Here is a 17,401-nt window from a genome sequence, read left to right as displayed (position 1 = left end):
ATCTCAAAAGAAGGAAATTTTGCTTTCCTGAAGGAAAAAAAAAAAGCAGTATGATGTTGTGATGTTGCAAGAAGTGATCCAAAATGCAGTCCAGAAAGACTTGAAAATCTGGAGGCTCAAGGTGTGTAAGAAAGATGGGAAGATCACAAAAGAAATGAATAGCACATAATGTTGAGCCACTTTGTCTGCTCAAGAATAAGAGAAAATGAATCCAGATGCTATAAAATGGCAATGGCAAGTGAGGTCCCGCCATTGGGACAGCAGGTGCACAAGTGCCTCTGAATACAGCTGAGTTCTTTTCAGATGTAATGTACAGGGTTACAAAAAGGAATAGGTCATGGTCACTAATACTAGGAATTTGAAGGCTATAAAAACAAAAATTGAATATGTGCATTCAATAGAAGAATAACATGAAAGAAAGAGAAGAAAATGTATCAAGAATGAATTCTTTTTTGCATACAGCTCAGGACTCGGGTTTCCTTCCTCCATCAATCCATCCCATTTTTTCCAAATAGATGGTCATATCAACAAACTGGTTATATAAAAGTCTACCTACACATCCTTCAGTTTAACTACAGAAGAAGAATTTCAAGAGCATCTTGGAAGAAAGATAGGGGCAAAATAAAAATCAGCTCACTCTATTTGAGAACATGCCAGTCACTAAAAGGATTTTCACTCAAAGAAGACATAACAGAAACAAAAGATACCAATGATGGGTCTGCTAAAACATTCTGAAAAAAAAAAAAAAATAGGGATATTATCACATAGGATGACAGTCTGAATAAGGTTTTTTTTTTTTTTTCTTTTTCTTGAGATGGAGTCTCCCTTATGTTGCCCAAGTTGGAGTGCAGTGGTGCTATCTTGGCTTGCTGCAACCTCTGCTTCCCAAATATAAGCAATCCTCCGCTTCAGCCTCCCAAGTAGCTGGGATTACAGGCACGTGCCACCACACCTGGCTAATTTTTTGCATTTTTAGTGGAGACAGGGTTTCACCATCTTGGCCAGGCTGGTCTTGAGCTCTTGACCTCGTGATCCCAACCGCCTCAGCCTCCCAAAGTGCTGGGATTACAGGTGTGAGCAACCATGCCGGCTGGTGGTACTTTCTTAAAACAAAAATATGTTCGAAGGAATAAAAGTAAAGTATATAGACTATCCACTTTGTTTGACTTCACAAAATAAGATTCAGATGAATAGATAAGACTACAAATACAATAGACAATTGTGTAAGACAGAAAATGTAATGCAATTAATAATGCATTGTTCAAAATTATTACAACAGAAGCAGCAAAATAACTGACAAAAATTTAATTAAACTATGATCAGAAACATTGTGAATATTAATCAGAAATCTAAAATATGAACAATGATTACTAAAGAAATTTCCAGAGAAATCAAAGAAATGACAAAAAAAAAATTATGACGCCAATAAACCTGAGCTGAAGAGTCGCCTAAAGATGAAGCTCCAGAGAATAACATAAACTAGAAAAAAAAGAAAGATAAAAGTCATTTAACTTTTCACCTAATTTTTTTAAAAAAATAAAAAAGAATAAAGAATTTACTATAAACCCCAAAATAAGAGGCTGAAGCATAACTCTAATTAGTTAAATTTGCCTATCAATAGACAATTAAGTGTCTTGTCTTTTAACAGTTATTTGGTGGTCCATTCAACACAGAGGATTATTTGCTGAAGAAGATAGATAGTACAGGCAAGAGAGCCAGGTACAGAAGGGAGCACCTAATTTTAGTGGCTACAACAAACAAAGAGAACAAAATAAACAAGAAGTCTCATCATGATCTAGCAATTAATTCCCCTGAACTTGTTACTATCATTAATTCCTTTGTGTTATTCACTGAGACTGTCGACTCTTGCATATAGGTAGCAGCAATCCAGCAGTGGCTGGAAAAGCCTGCTGGAGAACAGCTGATGGTAAGTAAATTAAATAACTTAGGGACTCACACCAGGACCCTTCAATTAGAGAAGTAGCTGCTGGATTCAGCCCAACTCTGAACATGGCAGAATTTTTGTAGTGGCAGGGCTAATCTTAGAAGCTGGCAGTCCTTCAGTTTCTTTGAAGAAATCCCTTCCTTGACATCTGCTCCTGGTCTTTGAACTCCAGAGATAAGTTTGCCTATTGACAAAACCAAAACTGTTTATTCTCATAGGAGTGTATTTTCTATGTGTCCCTATGTTAATTTGTAATGCTCAGAATAAGGGAGGGAAAGAAAGTTTCCATAAAAAATAAAATCTGGGTAACTGCTATGCAGTAAGCACATTAGCGATTTTTAAGAATTTTGACTGCTAAGGGTGTCTGGAGTTGAGTGAGTTGAATGGCAGTATTATCTGAAGAAGAAACATATATGCACTTTCACTACTAATGAAACTAGAGATACCCAAGATCCTGGAATATTATACCTTTGATTTCATGAGCTCAGCCAATGGCATTGCATAAATCCTTCCTTACATAAATTAGTCAGCATCAGTTTCTGTGGCTTCCAATCAAACCAATCTTGAATGTCCTAAATAAAAGACATTGGTAACAGGTGCATAAGTGCAGATGCTTGGGTTAGGTGCTAGTTAATTACATTATCAACTGTGTCCATTTGTGACTGGAGGGACAAAGAGGAAAGCTTCCCAGAAACGTTTAATTGCAGAACCATTAAAATATTTTTCTTTGATCTTTCATAGTATTGATTTGCAATTCTCTGCAAGTCCCTCTGAACAGGTAAAATTGGTTCTTTCCTACCCTGATTCTGCGTTTCAAATTCCAGATTATTTAAAATTTGAATCTTGGTGTTAGTGATTAAGGGACAATGTAAAATAGAAAATAAAATTGTTCATATTTTTTGCAGTAATGATAGATAAAATAAGATGTGATAAAGTCACATCTAAAAATTATCAGCTAAATATGAAGAAAAATCTGAGAACTTGCACGACACAGCTGATCAAATTCTCTAGGATTCTTATAGGAACATTAGGGTATTATAAGGAAAGATTTGAATCCTTCAAAATAAATAAAACTGCAATAACACAGATAAGCCAGAAAATTGCAAGAATCAAATCCCCTGATAGCAGTTTGAAAATATGACACCTAAATATTTTGACATTTCTTTTTTTCCTTTTTTCTTTCTTTTTTTTTTTTTTTTGAGATAGAGTTTTGCTCTTTTTGTCCAGGCTAGAGTGCAATGGTCCAATCTCAGCTCACTGCAACCTCTGCCTCCTGGATTCAAATGATTTTCCTGACTCAGTCTCCTGAGTATCTGGGATTACAGGCACTTGCCACCATGCCTGGCTAATTTTGTATTTTTTAGAGGCAGGGTTTCACCATGTTGGTCAGGCTGGTCTCGAACTCCTGATCTCAGGTGATCCACCCACCTTGGCTTTCCAAAGTGCTGGGGATTACAGGTGTGAGACATTGCACCTGGGCTTTTCTGATATTTCTACCACTGAGACACACAGGTTACCTATTCCCTTCCACCAATCAGGAGTTTGAATATGGCAGAAGTTACACTGTGTAAATTTCAAGGCTTCAGCCACAAGAAACTTGTAGCTTCTGTTTTCACCCTCCCCTACTCCCCTTGGGAGACTGATTCTGGAACTCAACTACCACACCACAAGGAAGCCCAAACTAGCCCAAGTAAGATATCACATAGAATGGCCTTGTGTAGGTGTTTTGGCCCTAAGCTATCAACTACCAGACAAGTAAGTGAAGATGAATCCATGTGATTCCAGTTCCAAAATGTTGAATCATTGCCAGCCTTCACTTTGCCCTGCTAAGACCTCAGAGACCATAAATCAGAGATGATGAGTCCTCACTATGACTTTTCCAATTTTCTAACCCACAGCATCTGTGAGTATAATCAAGTGTTTTTGTTTTTGTTTTTTTAATGTCACAAAAGTTTTGAGTGGTATGTTAATGAGCTAAAACCTTTTAGTGGTATGTTAACTGGCACATACCTACAAACATTTTTTATGTGGTATCCTCTTGCAATCTTACAGTGAACATTCTGGCCATAAGTAACAATCCACAAGAAAATCTATATATTTTTTCATAGGTTGTGAAAACTCTCAAGACAATCTGAAAGTGTTTAATCAATAATAGTAAATTAGAAATTTGGAGCAGACAGAATTTATTGCAATGAAATATTGTAATTTGTATGAAAGTTTACCAACCAGCTGCAAGTCTATGCTGAATTGGCTACACAAACCTGATCCAGTAGTGGCCAAGGCTAGCTTACAATTAAAGGTCTAACAAATCCCTTGTCATTATGCAGAGGAAGGGGTTTAGAAACACTAGGAGGCATGAATTTTATGAATTCTGTGCTATACATGTATTTTGACTATCTACTGCTTCATGCTTCATTCTTGTATGCTGTTAAAATCCACTAGACTTTTTTTTTGCCCTTGTCAAGGGAATATGTTAGAATCTTCCAAAAATGCTTTACTTTTTTTATTTCTTCATCAGCAAAATTTGAATTTTCTAATTTAGCCTGAAAGGAAGACTGAATGAGCTAAGAGAACAATTCATATTATCATAAATATAATTGGGGAGTGGCCTTAATTATAACTATTGTTCCAGGTAGGCTCCTTGGTACTTGATGTACAGTAATTGACCTAGCAAACACATTGTTCTCCCTTCTATTGAACAGGAAGACACCCAAAGCCAACCTCTCAGATCTGGTATGAGAACTCCATACCAATAAGGCTCTGATACTTTGAGCCACAATCTAAACTATAAAACAAGCTTGTCCAACCCACAGCCTGCAGGCTGCATGTAGCCCAGGATGGCTTTGAATGCAACCCAACACAAATTTGCAAAGTTTCTTAAAACATTATGAGGTACTTTGCAATTGTTTTTAGCTTATCAGCTATCATTAGTGTTACTGTATTTTATGTATGGTCCAAGACAATTCTTCTTCTTCTTCCATTGTGGCCCAGGGAAGCCAAAAGATTGGACACCCCTGCTTTAGAGTCTTTGATCTCTTGGAGCCTAAAAAGTCATCAGACTGGTTTATTACATGAATGATAAAATTCTGACAGGATCTGGTAGGCATAAGTAATAAGTTCCCTACAAACTTGCAAAAATATGTGGATGATGGTGTACATGAGACAAATTTCACAACAAATACAGAATACTACAACCTCAGTGAAGTTCTTGAGAATATATTGGTCTGGGCTGATCTGAGATTTGCACTTCAAATTGAAGACACAGCCTATAACTTATTTGACTAAAGATATTTAATATCTGCTGTTCAATTTTACAGATGACATATGCCATATTTAAACACCCTTCTTCCATTCATCAGATAGACAAAACTGTTTTATTCTTAAAGCAGAGGCCTTTCCTGATAGCTTCTAAGATGGCTCCCAATGATTTCCCACCTCCCTGTATTCAAGTCACTTTTAATTCCATTATATTGAGTATGAAGTGGACCTACTGGTATTTAGCAAATAGAATATGGTGAAATTAAAGATATTTCACTTCTATAATCAAGTTACAAAACAACACTCTGGCTTCCTTTATCCTTTCTCAACTGCTCACTCTGAAGAGGCCAATCATAATGCTGTGAACTGTGGCATGAAAATGTTTACATGTCAAAGGACTAAAGGAAGTCCCTGGCCAACAGTGAGAAAAAGAACTGAGACCCTCAGTCCAGTAGTCTTCAAGGAACTAAATGTTGCCAACAGCCACATGAATGAGCTTGGAAGAAGATTCCACCTATCCTCTCCATTGAAGCCTTCAAATAAGACATCAGCCTTGGCCAACACTTCAATTCAGGCTGGTGAAAAAAACTGAACCAGAGGACTCAATTAAGCTGTGCCCAGATTCCTCATCCACAAAAACTGTAAAATAATAAATATTTGTTTCAAATCACGAAGTTTTCAAGGTAATTTTTCTTTAACACAGAAATAGGTAACAAATACAGCACTTAAGATGCATTAAAGAGCTGTTGCTTCCACACCAAATTCCTTATTACCAAGTTAATGTTCAATATATCTGCAGCAAACTGAAGTGATATGTGGTATGTGATGCAACCATATGTAAGAGCAGTGAAACAGAGGACTCTTAGGTCAGGATCCATTTAGTGTGAAACCATTGTTTTTTTGAAGCTCCTGATTATAGCAAATCATATAACCACTGGACTTGAATGGAAGTGTGGACCAGAAGATTTCCAATATTTCTAGCTAAGCACATCCAACAGCATTTCATTGGAGACTAGTTGCAAACAGAACTTGAAATCATAAATAGTTACACACCTACAGCTATGGTGCATCTTCACTCATTATATAATGACTTTACAGTATAATGACTGTATGAAGTCAGTCATTATACTATATGACTTCACTCATTATATAATGACTTTACAGTATAATGACTGTATAATGACTGATGAAGATGGAAAATGAGCCTGATTTAAAGATGCCATCACACAACATAGTAGAACCAGCCAGATCCATTCTGGAGAAGTGTTAAAACTCTTCTAGGAGATTATCAGATAACAAAGAAAAGAAATCTTTCCATTGGCAGATCTTCAAAAAAGATACCTTGTTTTTCACTTTGCTTCAACGGGGTAGATGGCCTCAGGTCACAATATATACTAATTCTCAGACAGTGACCAATAGTCTGGTCATATATCTAATAAAGGAATATTAATATGAGAGAATTTTGTGGCAAGTTTAGGTGAAAGAGTATGTGGCTAAAGATCTAAGAATAGACTAAGAGCAGTTCTAGAAAATTGTTGGTTTGTGACAGATTAGATATTTAAACAAACAAAAAACCCCACAAATCTTCCACAACAGATGTCCTCAAAAGTGCTGGCTTACAGTCTGAAAATATGTGTATCCTATGTGAATATGCACCAGAAGACCACCATTGCAAAACAGCCTCTCATAATCAGAAGGACATGGTGAGCCTCTGTTGATGTCCATTAGCCTCCTTTCCCATCCAAGCCAAGGTTCATACAATGAGCTCAGGAAACAAAGTAGTTAAAGGGAAGACATGGGACAGATTCATGCATTTAACCTTATGAAAATTTCCCTTATCAGCTTTGGCTTGGCTATTCCTCTTGCTGAGGCCAACTCCAAATCCATTATGTGACACCATGCATTAGTGAACCAGCCAGCTCTCTGATAGTAGGTTGATTACATGTGACCCCTTCTATCATGAAGGGGGCAAAGATTTGTCTGCACCAAATAGACACTTAATCTAGATTTGAAGTTACTTTCCCTGCTGCTGTCAATATCATTCATCCATGAAATTACTCAATGCTTTATATTCTGCATCCAACCAAGAAACCAATTCAAAATAAAAGAAGTAAACAGGGGGCTGTTTGGGAAACTCACTGACCTTATTTTCTATCAATAAGCTGTAAGTGACTGTTTCCCTAAACCATAGCAAAGTCCACTGAAAGCTGGGGAACAATGCATCTCAATGGTAAGATGCTGTTTCTCCCATAATCTGTCACTATCCCATACAGATAAACCCAGTTCCATGAACAAAGGAGTAATGGTAGAGGAGTTAAACATATCTGTCAGGACTGTAGCTAATAGCCCACTCTGAAAATTTTAACTTCTCTGGTTTGTATCAGCCTAGAGGGCTTATTGCAAGGGAAGAGGCCTTTAATCATGGTTTCATTAAACTGTAAACTGTATTTAAAAGCATAACATGGCTTTATGAAAATCTTAATGTAAATGGGGAAATTATGGAAAAGGATTTTTGTTTTTTAGATTATTGGATCTGACCTTCCAGAGCAAATATGATGGGTATTTAGGAGTATCCAGGAAAGAGAAATGGTTCTTGTTGGCTGCCTTTTATTCCGCCATCAATATGGTCAGGCTTTTTTTTCTAAAGATTGAGAATTTTCTTTGCTTCTCCATGCGAGTAAAGGTGCAAAGTGAATTCATGTAGAATATAGAAGGGGTAGGGAAAGAAGTAATTTATAACTATATTTCAGTTGCAAATTCAAGGGCATTGGTCTCTATAATTTTACAGTTGCCATTATAAATGTATTATGTATTTTAATATACATGTTTCTTTCACTCCTCTATCATACATAGGAAGTTTTTATAAGGGGAATATAACTACTGTTTTTCTCTAATAAATATAGAAAACAGATATGATCAACACATATATAGAGGAAGAATAAGCATCACCAAGATATTTTGAGTTAGATGTTAGACAATAAATTAGAGTCCTTTGGGCTGCAAGTATAATCAAACTAAACTCAAGCTCTAAGTAACATACCTGAAAATTCAGAAGCAGAGCAGGCTTTGCTTCCCTTTCCTCAGATTTTTTTCTCATTTATTCTCTCTGCATTGGCGTGCTACTCGGGTAGAAGACAGTGTTCTGGGCAGAATGGACCATGAACCTGGGCACAAAACACCCACAAGTCAAACAGACTATTACTTGCTTCCTATTTCTCTTAAAAGACAGATTTTTTTTTGAAATCTTCAAAGCTGTTTTTCTCAAAACTCACTAGTCAGAATTAAGGTATAGGATTTATTCTAAACAATACCTGAACAAGGGAGATGTTACTGCACTTAAACATTTGAAGCCGTGATGGTCATTTGTGAAGTATAAATGTTTGTGAAGAAAGAGTGAAAATACATGAATGAAAATTGGGGTTATATTTAAAACGATGAAAGGGAGACAGATACTAAGTAGGCCATCAACAATGTACACTACGACAGAGACCATGTAACATAAAACTTGAATGCAGGAACTGGGAATAAAAATGTGTTTTCTAGGCCAGGCGCAGTGGCTTACGCCTGTAATCCCAACACTTTGGGAGGCCAAGGTGGGTGGATCACAAGGTCAAGACCATCCTGGCCAACATGGTGAAACATCTCTACTAAAAATACAAAAATTATCTGGGCTTGGTGGTGCACATCTGTAGTCCCAGCCACTCGGGAGGCTAAGGCAGAAGAATCACTTGAACCAGGGAGGTGGAGGTTGCAGTGAGCTGAGATCATGCCACTGCTCTCCAGCCTGGTGACAGAGTGAAACTCTGTTTCAAAAAAAAAAAAAAAAAAAATGTGTGTCTCCTATTGTACAGAATGTGAATGGCTTTAGGACAGTATTATGAAAATAAAAGGATCATACCAGAATTATATTAGCTCAGGCATCTTTGAGAGTAGGGAATTATTAATCGTTTTGTCTGCATTTTCACGGGGCTGGATCTCCAAAGGCTATATCTCTGCTACAAGATTCTGTACCCTTGGTCAACAGCTGTATCACATAATGATAGACTTTTGACCCACTAGAGCCTATGTAGATTCTTTCTCTAGAATTTTATGTCTGAATGGAGTAAACTAAAGACCAAAGATCCCTGAGGCTGTCATCCTCACTGCAGTAACAGGAAAAAAAAAAGATCTACAAACTGCAGCTACTAAGAATTTCCGAGCTTCCTTTATCCATGCCTCTCCTTCACTTTGGTTGTGTAGCTTCTATTAATGCTGTGATCAAATCAAATCACCAAGTAAAACCTATTTTTTGCTAAAGTTATCTGATTTCTGTTACTCACAGCTTGTATACTATTAAAAAACACAAGTATGCTGTCAAGTTGGAAAACACCGATATAGTTCAAACTTTTAAATTTAACAATGAAGAAAATGAATTCTAGAAAGTGTAAGTTGGTTTATACAAGGACATTCAGTTTCTTAGAAATTAAACTGTAATCAGAACCCACACCCCCTAATTCTACCCAGTGATTTTTATGGATAAATATAAAAATTATGACAACACAGCCACAGCTCTAGCTTAGGACATTTTTTAAAGAAAGTTTCTACCAGTGTTTTGTAGGCACCCTGGGAGATTGCTGACCTTACTGTAAGTGCTATGACCCACTTCTGACATTTTCGGGGATTTAGTAGCCTTCTCTTCTTCTACTAGACACATTTTATTTTGAGACCTCCACCCTTCTGCCATCAAAAGTTTTTCCCATTTTAACCTTAAGACATTTGAGCAATAAAGAAAAAAGTTACACATTGTAAACCACATGGGTAAACCTCCTTTATGGTATAGTCTTGTAATGTGTTATAACAATAACTATAGGTTTTTTTTCCAATATAGTGATGAAAGAAACCTGAAAATACCCTGAAAGGCACACATAACACAACAAAAAGAAGAAATAAGAGTATAGTTTGGGCATACATTTTTTACATTGTTTAGTAAAATAATCAGACTAATAGCTCAGTCTTGAATTATTAATAGTTTGGATTCTGATGGCATGCTGACCTTCAATCAATTTGTTTTATTTCCTTGAAATAACAGTATCTGATCTTTGTCAGGTCTCATTCTCTTCTGTTCACCTTGGCTGTGAATTATGTCAAACATTTAAGAAATGTAGTACAAATGCTGTTGTCTGTTGTTCTTTTAGATTAAAGAATCTGAAGAAAAGTTGATCCTCTTAATATATCATTCCATTTCTCAACAAGGACACACATTTAAACATATAAGTTAAACTGTCTCAAAAGTACCAATATGATGTATATTTCATAGGTCAATAATATATTTTGTAGGCCAATCGTATTTCTGTTATTTGAAAAATGGAAATAAAAGGGAAATACAATAAAATATACTAATAAAGCTGTAAGAATTGTGGAAAAAACAGTTGCTCTATAAAGCATTTTAAGGATTTCAAGTAGTATTTAACTTCATCTAATAGATATGAATGAGACAGAGGGATTGATGTTCATGTGATCAGCAATTGCCACCTAGATTACACAGAGTCTGTGTCACCTCCAGGCATAAGTTTTTAGCTGGTATTTCTCTTATGTTTGAAGCACTCACCTTTCACCTCTCTGTGCCCTAGAGGACACTTCTAAATACCTGACTATTCAGGGCTACTGTTCTACTGTATCCCAATTTTAAGCAATTTTCTTCATATACCTCTGATTATTGGTATTTCCTCTTGTCAATAGTAAGAGTTTGATTGCAACTAAGCTAGCAGAGAACTTCATGCCAATGTGTTAACTGGCAAAGGTAAATTTGTGCATCACCCAGGTCTTATAATGCCCATTTTAACAGGTAGTTCCTAGTATAGTGCTTCAAGTCAAATAGTGTTTGAGATTATGCAAAGTTTTGGCCCTCAGAAAGCTCAAAAGTGGGCCCACAGTTCTTGACTCCCCTCTGGTCATATGCTGTGGTTTTGAGAAGCTCTGTGTGATTTATGAGAATGAATGAGGGGTAGCCGAATCAAAGCATGATACATAGGGTGAAGACTATATTAAATGAAGGATCTACATGCTTTAGTTCAGTCCATGTGTATATCACATTATTAATATCCCTGTGTCTTCATTTCAGAAAAAATGGGCAACAGACTAATTGAGTCTTTGAGAAAGAACTAGCCCTTTCTTAGATTCTTAAATTGTGGCAGCAAAAAGGGCAAACATTTGTCTGCCTGCTATGATTCAGAGAATAATTGATTTGTGATCCTGAGCAATAAGCAGAGCACATTTCCTACAAGGATTTGGTAGGGGAAAAAAAGGTGTTTTATTAATGTGGTTGAACACTGATTAAGCTTGATCAGCAATACAGGACAATCTGCTTTCTAGGTAATGGTCAGAGAAAATGGCTGCAGGCTCTGTGCCTGTCTGACTTCTTAGTACATCCTCTGGAACAGATCATGTTCTCAGTCAAGGGAATTTAAAGTCATATTCAATAACTCTGACAACTCACAATAAATTTCTCTGATTTGTACCACTGCTCAGGCAATTAGGACCATGTGCATTTTTAACCAATCCCTGTTTTAAGTTCCAGTTATAATAACTGAATTCTTGTCCTATTTTCCCTGTTTCTGTCTTAATTCCCTGGATTTTCATTGCAGTAGATCTAGTAGCTACGGGAGATAAACCCTAATCCAAAGACAAAATCTAGATCATCACTTGCCTTTGTAAAGAAAATTTTATTAAACAGTCATGTCCATTTGTTTATGGATTGTCTGTGGCTACTATTATCTTACAATGGCAGAATTGAAAACTTACAGTGACTATGCGGCCTGCAAAGCTAAAAATACTTATTCACTGGCCCTTTACAGAAAACATTTCCCAATTCCTGACCAAAACCCCGTTTGAGTTTTTGCCAGTTCCCCTGGCATCAGTCTCAAAGTTTTTATCTTTATTCCATAACTTCATCTCTCTGATGTCTGCCTGAATATCTTTCCTAATTACTTTGCATTATTTCTTTAAATAATTATTAATAAACTTTTTATATTAGAATAATTTTAGATCTACAGAAAAGTTACCATAATAGTACAGAATTCTTATACCTGCACTTACTTTCTTGTCATACCTTTATTACAACTATTAAAGATATATTGATACACTAAGTAATGCTCATACTTTATTCCAGTTTTCTTAGTTTTTGCCTAACATCATTTTTCTGTTCTAGGATTTCATTAAGAATACTATGTTACATTTGGTCTTCATGTCTTTTTAGACTCCTTTAGACTATAATTGTTTCTAAGACTTTACGTGGTTTTAATAATTCTTACTTTGTGATGACTTTGAATATTTTAAGGAGTGCTGGTCATGTATGTTATAGAATATTTTTAAATTTAGTTGATGTTTTTCTCATAGTTAGACAAGGGTTAAGAGAAAGGCCACTACTCTGGTTTAAATGTGTCCCCTCCAAAATTTACATGTTAAAACTTAATGGATGATAGTATTAAAAGGTGAGGCCTTTAAGAGTCGATTAGGCCATGAGGGTTTCTCCCTTCATAAATGAAATTAAAGCCCTCATAAATGAAGCTTCTCGTAGGTTTAGCCCTTTTTCAACTCCTCTGTACCTTCTGTAATGTGAAGAAACAGTGTTCGTCCCCTTCAGGGGATCAGCAAAGTACCAATTTGGAAGCAAAGGCCCTCAGCAGACAAGTAAACCTGCCAATGCCTTGATCTTGGAAATCCCTGCCTCCGGAACTGTGAGAAAATTAATTTCTCTTTGTAAATTACTCAATCTATGATATTTTGCTATAGCAGCACAAAAGGATGAAGACAACCACAGAGGTAAGTGCCGTTCTCATCAGATCACATCAAGCGTATGTGCAATCAAGATGACTTATCCCTCTTGATGTTGACCTTCATTACTTGGATAAAGTAGTGTTTGCCAGATTTCTTCACTGTAAAATTATACTCCCCCTTTTCATGCTGTACTCTTTAGAAGGAAATAACGATGCACTATCCTTTGCATTTTTAGCAGTTTCTCTGTAGCCACATACTATTTTTATACTTTGTCACTCCTAAAACCCTAGCTGATTTTTTGCTAATGCCTGCATAGGTTTGTGTTTATTTTCTGTCACCCTACACTGGATACCATGCACTACCATCTCACAGTCCTCTGGCTCACACCTAAGTGCCCATATCCACATGATTGTCCCATTCTGCTGAACCTCTCCACTTACCATATGCTATTTTTCTCTGCTTTAAATTATGATCTTGCCAATCAAAGTTAATTGTAGACAAATAAATTGAGGTATGAAACTTGAAAGATATGAAAGAATATCTCTGAATTATTACCACTAGCACTTATGACATGAAAAATCTGACAGTGATCCCAAATATGTTGAGTTGGTGCAGAGAGAAGGACATTAAAATTATCCTATTTAGCAAGCACATGAAAGCATATGACCGAAAGCCATTGAGAAAACTAGGTTTTTACAATTCTTGAGAAAAGATAGGCTCTTGGGTAAGGTAATGGATATTAATACTGTATAATTACATACAAAATATAGCACAGGCATATATTTATCTAATTTCAGAAAAGGTAAAAATTTAACAAAGCTTACAGCACATTTGGACAAGAGATGCTGTAAGGATGCATAAAGCAGAGCATCAGGGAATATCTCACAAAAAACATGCATTTTACCCACTCAAAATTGTAAGTTGGTTGTCAAAAATAAAAAAGTGAAGATAAGTGAGAAATCTACGCAAATAAGAAAGCTACTTGCTTCTGGACATGTTAGAATATAAGGTAAGCTTCATGAAAATCACGTGGGAATCAAGTAACTGCTCTTAAAAAGTGGAGATTATAACAATGCAGAAAAGCATTTTAGCTGCTACAGAGCTGAAGTTTGGAAATAAAAATACAGTCTGACCTTGGATATATTCACAAAAATGGTAATGTTTATTAGTATGTGAGAGTCAGCCATTAGGTGTTACTATTTTAATCTGTATAAAAATGCGTAAGAAATAATTGAATTGGGTATTCATTTTTCAAGTTAAAAATTTTTCTTTTTCTAATTTGATCTTCAACCAATTTGAGATTCACCAACAATTTCTTTTTTGGTAGCTCAAGTCCATAAACTCAAACTTCTAACATACAAAGCATCTCAATTTTAGTGACTATATTTTTTTTCTCAAATGTGTTTGTTAGTTTTGTGAGAATTTCTATTTAGAAAAAACAACAAATTATGTTGATAAATACTGCAGTTAAGTGTGTTGAGGATTCCAGCTGTGTGTTTTCTCGTCTATGAAGAGGTTTGAGAGGGAAAGTTAACCTTGTTCTTTCTGTTGTTTGTAAGTGAAGCTCTCGCCTTTGGGATAAGTGATAATTAGAACAAAGAGTGAGTATTTAACCAAGCATTGACTACATAATTAGATAGCCTTAGTTTTGTTTAGATGCAGAAAGAATGTTTCAGTCTCCCTGAAAGCAGTGGGCAGACTCCTCCACCCTCCCTCGGAGAAGTTCTTTGGTAGGAGGCTTGCCTAAGAAAGGACTGCAGAGTGGGCTTCACTGACGCTGGTGGCATCGGGGTCATGCAATGCCTGTGAAGGAAGGATGTGGCTTCCCTTGCTGTCAGATTTTGTTTTCATCTTCTGGCTTTGTCTCTAAATACATCCAGATTTTTTTTTCTTCCATAAAACACAGTGTTTTCAACAAGAATTCAGAGTGAAAATCTAAGGCTATAATTTGCCTTAGTGAAATATACAAGATGAATGCCTAAAGTATTTCCTCAGAGGCAAGTCTGAATTCTTCTGCCTAAAATATTAGAAAGGATGGTTGGTAAACATTATTTACCCATCTGACTTAACTTTATTCAAAAAGGTACATTGATACACATATTTACATATTTTATATTGACAGAATATTTACAACCTATGCTTATAGTTTTATTAATATATTTTTCACTGGTCTTTTAATTCTTGACTTCTACTGCCTTTAACTTCTATATTATTGGCACATTTTATAGCTCTAGCCTTAGGGTCATGATGTTCTTATAATTATCTATGTCATCAACTCTTTATTGATTGAGAAATAAGAGTATTGAACCACTGGTCATCCTTGTAAACAGCATGTTTCTTGGATTAATTTCAACTGATTTTTCATCAGACTAAAAAAAGTATACTAGATTGAAATGAAGATAATTCTCAAGCAAAATCATTCATTTATCATCATCTGTTTAAGAATTTGAAATACAAAGCATGAGGATACAAAGACACATACTTCATCTTAGTCTAAAAACCTTAGCTATGTTTTCATTTGCATATGTTTTATTCCACCCACCTTTCCTCCCTCTACATCTCCTCCCACCCATAGATTAATGATGCCATAATATGTATGCCTATACTTAGAATAGTGGTGCTGTGATGGATGGACACAGATATGCTCTGCACAGATTCTGGCTTGAAAGAATTACTTGTTATCTCAACTACTGGAAGATTTGTCAGCCCCTTTTTAGGGATTGCCATAGCTGTGGAAAGTATGATAACCTTGCTCAAGGATGATTTACATCCAGTGTCTGATTGGGACCAGGTTATAAAGGCCTGGTCATTTTGGCCTAGTGTGGCATAACACTGTTGAATTAGTTTTGCACCAGCAGTGCCCAGCTGACTATGGAGAAAGCCGAGATGCACTGTGTCCTATATCACAGCTCTACTCCTCCTATTTAACCTTTCCTCTCCTTTTCCTCTCTCTTCCTACAACTAAACTCCATGTACTCCATGCTGGTGTCCAGCAAGGTAATAAATAGGCCTTTCCAAACAAGCAGTCCAGTGCTAGCTGTTATTTGTTATCAACATATATCTTATGCACCTTAAAGAATAGTGACAATTCTAACATTCCCTTAAGATTTGTAGCACTTTAAAGATGACAATGAAGACAAAAGGTGTGGCAATGTTGTGTAGTGGTAGAAGCAATAATTCATAATTCTTAACAAAAGAAGAAAGTCAAAACTAGAATTATTTTATTCCTTTGCTGTGATAAAAATCACTTTGCAAATATTATTGGCATAAAACAAAGGGTTCCTAAGTACTGCAGAACAGCGAGAAGGTAGATGTGGTCATTGAGGGCTTCTCTGTACAGATGATGATTTAAGGAGGTGAAATAAAAATGATGTAAGACTATCAAGCAGTAGGAAACAGCTGCTTATTTCATCACTATTGAAGAATCAGCACACCAAGATGATCTTGTAAAGACTGGGAAAAGGGTCTCTTGTTTATGTTAGAATCATCTGAGGTTTGAAACCAACACCTAAAGGACTTCTTGAATTAAACTAGGCCTCAGGTATTCCTTTAGAATTAAAACTGGAGCAAAAAATTTTCTAGATACAACTGTTTCAGATTTACTTCTAATGAGAAGACTAAAGTAAGATTCATTACCAAAGCTGGAGAATGAAGAGATGGGTGACAAGAAATAACCTGGCTACTGTAGATACATCCTTCTCTGGGGCTTGGTTGGCCCACAAGCACAGGGCAATGATTGCAAAATACAGAGAGAGCTAAAAAGTGACAGGAAGGAGGACAGAATTTCAAACTTTCATCAGGAAACAATTTTATTTAAAAAATGAAAATGGTATTTATGATTTGCTCAATGAATATTAATGAAGAACATGTGCAGGGTTTTAAATTATAGGGTTATACAATTATAACGATAATAAGCCATTTATTCTAAACCTGAGACTGACAATTTATGTTAAAGTACTTTATAAATTTAAAGAAGAACAAAATGTTACTTAGCACCAATACAATCAACAAATATATAATTGCATGGTGAGTGAAACTACTGGAAACATTATCACTTTTATTAGTGGCAGTATGAAAAGGTCTTTTTGTCTTTGGTATACACCAGTTTTACATGCAGTAATAAATATTATAATTAGGTATATATAAATACACATTTGTATGTGTATACATTGATTTCTGAATCAATATTTCATAGGTAATGTAGGTAAAATCATATTTCTGGTTAATCTCAAAAAAAAAGGAATGTTTTCAGATATTCATTATAAAAATCTAGTCAAGACCAATGGTTTATTATATTATCGAATATTGCATGGAAAGCTATCAATTTACCACCTGCTTTTATAGTTGCTAAAGCATGAGGGAACTTGGAGAACATTTTTAAATCCTCAAACTAAATCTACTTGGTCTAATTTTACCTATGGTTGGATTTTAAGGTTCTCTAAC

General features: G+C 35.8%; 1 long non-coding RNA gene across 1 annotated transcript in view; it reads right to left on the bottom strand.

Annotated features, from left to right (window-relative positions):
* Nucleotides 1–3,373: 3,373 nt before the first annotated feature.
* LOC116526830 overlaps nt 3,374–17,401 on the bottom strand; it is a 103,742-nt gene continuing 89,714 nt past the window's right edge. Inside the window, exons 2-3 of the long non-coding RNA XR_004258290.1 lie at nt 8,244–8,367; nt 3,374–5,791 (exon numbers count right to left, since the gene is read on the bottom strand). This is a non-coding gene — a long non-coding RNA (uncharacterized LOC116526830). The remainder of the gene's footprint in view (nt 5,792–8,243; nt 8,368–17,401) is intronic.

The sequence above is a fragment of the Sapajus apella genome, unplaced genomic scaffold (genome assembly GCF_009761245.1).
Source record: "Sapajus apella isolate SASKATOON/1434 unplaced genomic scaffold, GSC_monkey_1.0 scaffold52, whole genome shotgun sequence".
NCBI lineage: Eukaryota > Metazoa > Chordata > Mammalia > Primates > Cebidae > Sapajus > Sapajus apella.
Note: the sequence above shows the minus strand (reverse complement) of the source record. Positions and strands in the feature narration are given on the sequence as shown.